The sequence below is a fragment of the Rhinopithecus roxellana genome, chromosome 7 (genome assembly GCF_007565055.1).
Source record: "Rhinopithecus roxellana isolate Shanxi Qingling chromosome 7, ASM756505v1, whole genome shotgun sequence".
Taxonomy (NCBI): Eukaryota; Metazoa; Chordata; class Mammalia; order Primates; family Cercopithecidae; genus Rhinopithecus; species Rhinopithecus roxellana.
Window position 1 is genome coordinate 20,881,533 of NC_044555.1, and position 4,774 is coordinate 20,886,306.

Below are 4,774 nucleotides of genomic sequence, written 5' to 3' on the forward strand. Positions count from 1 at the left end.
ACAAAGATGCAGAGAAATTGGACATCTTGTAAAATTCTGCTGGGAAAGTAAAATCTTACAGCCACTTTGGAAAACTGTTTAGTAGTTTCTTATAAAACTAAACATGCAATGAGCACACAATTCAACAATTACACTTCAGAGAAATTAAAATTTATGCCCATCCAGAAACTTATACATAATTGTTCACAGCAGCTTTACTTGTAATAGCCAGAAGCTCAAAATAATCAATATGTCCAACAATAAGGGAATGGTCAAACTGTGGTACATCCATACCACGAATTACTACTCACTAATAAAAATGAACTATTGATACACAAATTTTTTTTTTTTTTTTGAGATGGAGTCTCACTTTGTTGCCCAGGCTGGAGTGCAGTGGCATCATCTCGGCTCACTGCAAGCTCTGCCTCCCGGGTTCACGCCATTCTCCTGCCTCAGCCTCCTGAGTAGCTGGGACTACAGGCCCCCACCACCATGCCCGGCTAATTTTTTGTAGTTTTTAGTAGAGACGGGATTTCACCATGTTAGCCAGGATGGTCTCAATCTCTTGATCTTGTGATCCGCCCGCCTCAGCCTCCCAAAGTGCTGGGATTACAGGCATGAGTCACCATGCCCGGCCTTGATACACAAATATTAATGTCTTGGATGAATCTCCAGGGAATTATGCTGAGTGAAATAAGCCCCTAAAATGTTATATACCTGGGAGGCAAAGAGTTGCAGTGAGCTTAGACACTGCACTCCAGCCTGGGCAACCAAGTGAGACTCTGTCTCAACAACAACAACAACAATAGCAATGAACTATTGATAAACAAATATCAATATATTGGATGAATTGCCATGGAATTATGCTGAGTGAAATAAGCCCCTAAAACGTTACATACTGTAAGATTTCATTTGTACAGCATTGTAGAAAAGACAAAATTTTAGAAATGAAAAACAGATTAGTGGTTGCCAGGGATTAGGGATGGTGGATGGGAGGAGAGTGGGTATTACTAAAAATGAGTAGCACAAGGGATAACATTGTGGTGATGAAAATGGTTTGTAACTTTTTTGAGACAGAGTCTTGCTCTGTCTCCCAGGCTGGAGTGCAGTGGCACGATCTCTGCTCACTGCAACCTCTGCCTCTCGGGTTCAAGCAATTCTCCTGTCTCAGCCTCCCATGTAGCTGGGATTACAAGTGCGTGCCACCATGCCTGGCTAATTTTTGCATTTTTAGTAGAGAGGGGGTTTCTCCATGTTGGCCAGGCTGGTCTCAAACTCCTGACCTCAAGTGATCCGCCCGCCTTGGCCTCCCAAAGTGCTGGGACTACAGGCATGAACCACTGCACCCGGCCATGTACTGTATCTTTTTTTTTTTTAAATATAAGCTTTATTTTTAATTCAAAGAAATATTAAACTTTTTTTTACAAATTATAATCAAGCACTCAAACAATTTAGGAATTTTAAACACTAATTCTTGACTGAAAATAATGATATCCATAGAATACATCCTGATGTTGGCCAACATGACGTTTACTTAATATTAGTATTTTATCTATGCTTAACCATTCACCCCTCCTAAAATTCAGTGATAACAATGATTTGACTTTATAAAGTAAAGCCTTTTATGTAATACGCTAGAGATAACTTTTTCAAATACAAAACATTTATACCAGCAAGGAAATTATGAAAACATATATAAAATATACTGAAGGATGTGACTTAAAGGCTGTCTGTATACATAGATGTGCTTCACCTTAGAAAGTACACATGCACATCAAAACACTTTTACTGAATATAGATGTCATTACAGTCTTTTACATTACAAAGCAAACAGCAGGTTCATAAACGTTCTTCTATTATGTATCAACGGAAAAAAAAAATATATTCCAAAAAACGGTTTTGAAGACACATGGGAGTGGAATGTGCCCGCATTAAGAGCAGAGCTTTTACAAGACCACCTCTCTCCAGCCGGCTCCTGGGGACCACTGAAAACAGCTGCTACCCTCAGAATGACAAGATGGGCTTGTTAATGATTTCACTGTACTCTCAAATCTCATCCTCCTTGACCCCAGCAGAGGTGAAACTTGATGATGTCGCCATGGGTTGGCTTGGCCAGAAGTCCATAATCTTGAAGTCGTAGACACACCTTCCAAGCATCACAATCTTTGGTTTCTTTAATAACAATAGCGTTTAATAATTCCTTTCCTTGCCGAGCACAGTGACTCATGCCTGTAATCCCAACACTGGGTCCCAACCGCCTGTGATCCACCTGCGGTCAGGAGTTTGAAACCAGCTTGATCAACATGGCAAAATCTCATCTCTACTAAAAATACAAAAATTAGTCAGGCATAGTGGCGCGTGCCTGTAATCCCAGCTACTCAGGAGGCTGAGGCAGGAGAATCATTTGAACCCATGAGGCAGAGGTTACAGTGAGCCGATATCACGCCATTACACTCCATCCTGGGCAACCAGAGTGAACCTCTGACTCAAATAAATAAATAAATAAAATAATTATTTTCCTCTTACGGCAGTTACAACATTAGAAGGTAGCTTCATGGGTTCATTTACCAAGATAATACCCATTTTTTCTGCATTTTCAGCAAGGTTTTCTTCTAAAACCTCAAGGGCTACAATGGCCACTCGGCAGCCTAGTGGATTGCCACCATATGTGGACCCATATTCCCCTAGCTTAATGGTCAGCATTATGTCATCGTCCCACAGCACCACTGACACAGAGTATCAGCCCCCAGAAAGGGCCTTTCCAAGGAGGACTATGTCAGGTCTGACATCTTCATGATCAACAGCCAGCCATCTACCAGTTCTGGCCAATCCTGACTGTATTTCATCAGCAATATATAGATCTGGTGCCTGGTGCAGAACTCTCGCACTCCCATTAGGTAACCTGGATCTGCAACACACCCACTTCACCCTGAATTGGTTCTACCACGAACACAGCCACTTTTGGATTCTGAAAAGCATGCTCCAGTGCAGGCAGATCATTGCAGGGAATGACATCAAATCCCGGCATAAATGGTCCAAAACCATCATAACTGGTCGGGTCTGTGGAACTGGAAATAGCAAACAATGTCCTACCCCAAAAGTTTCCAGCTGCTAAAACAACCTTTGCTTTGTGTTTCTGAATGCGCTTCACGGTATAGCCCCACCTATGAGCTAGTTTACAGGCAGTCTCTCCAGCTTCCATTCCTGTATTCATAGGAAGAACTTCGTGGTAGTTGAAAAGTTTAGTAATATACTCCTCATATTCACCAAGTACGTTATTATAGAAAGCTCTAGAGGTGAAGGTCAATTTGTTCCCTTGACTCTTTAGCGCATTCACAATCTTGGGGTGACAATGCCCTTGGTTGACAGCACTGTAAGAACTCAGGAAGTCAAAATATTTTCTGCCTTCTACATCCCATAAATAAATACATTTTCCTCTCTCTAGGGCTACAGGTAAAGGATGGTAATTGTGCGCACCACACTTAGATTCCCTTTCAAAAATGTAATCAGAAGTTGGAGGTCCTTGGACTGTTTTCTTTGGGTTTTCTTTGTTTGTTTGGAGACGGAGTTACGCTCTTGTTGCCTAGGCTGTAGTGCAATGGCGCAATCTCGGCTCACCGCAACCTCTGCCTCCCGGTTTCAAGCAATTCTCCTACCTCAGCCTCCCAAGCAGCTGGGATTACAGGCATGCACCACCGTACTGGGCTAATTTTGTACTTTTAGTAGAGAGGGGGTTTCTCCATGTTGGCCAGGCTGGTCTCAAACTCCCAACCTCAGGTGATCTGCCCGCCTTGGCCTCCCAAATTGCTGGGATTACAGGCGTGAGCCACTGCGCACAGTCTGTATTGTTTTTTTAGTTGCAACAGATGTAGCAGAAGCCACTGAAGAATGAGCTCCACCACTAAGTTCAGCAAACCTCTGCAAAGGTGCGAGTTTGGAAAACATTGTGTCCTTCAAGTAGAAAAACCACAGATCGACTATTTTTTCTTCCCACGGTTCAGACTAGAATACAGATTTTTAACCCGAGATCCAGGGACGATCTTCAGAGAGTCCAAAATCTGACAGTGCCTGAGGACCACCCGGGACATGCGACATCTACAAAGTGCAGCCATGTTCTGTGTCTTGATTACGGTGTTGGTTACAGGAGTCTACACATGGGATAAAAAGGCATAGGACTATACACACTATTGTACCAATGTCAATTTCCTGGTTTTGATATTGTACTATAGTATTTTTACACTACTATAGTATAGAGGAAACTGAGTAAAGGGTATATGGGACATCTCTGTACTATTTTTGCAATTTCCCATAAATCTATATTGTTCCCAAGTAAAAAGGGTAAAACATATAATCTTTTTTGAGACGCTGTCATCCAGGCTGGAGTGTAGTGGGGCAATTATAGCTCACTGCAGCCTCGAACTCCTGGGATCAAGCAATCCTCCTGCCTCAGCCTCCCAAGTAGCTAGGACTACAGGCACATGCCACCATACCCAGCTATTTTTTTTTTTAAGAGATGGGGTCTTACTATGTTGCCCAAGCTAAAAATACATTTCTTAATGAAAGATCAGGATGAGAAACAACAGGCTTATGTGAATACCTGCACAATAACCAAATACAACTTCTAGAAGTGAAAATGGTGATTTAAATAATTAATAAACGTATTAAACTGCAGATGAGACACAAATGAAGAAATAATTAGTGAACTAAAATATAGCACTGAGGAAAACAGACAATTAGAGATAAAGAAACAGAAAATAGGCCGGGCGCGGTGGCTCAAGCCTGTAGTCCCAGCACT

General features: G+C 42.0%; 1 pseudogene; it reads right to left on the minus strand.

Annotated features, from left to right (window-relative positions):
• Nucleotides 1–1,983: 1,983 nt before the first annotated feature.
• Nucleotides 1,984–3,924, minus strand: LOC104660671 (annotated as a pseudogene).
• Between the last annotated feature and the right edge of the window lie 850 nt (nucleotides 3,925–4,774).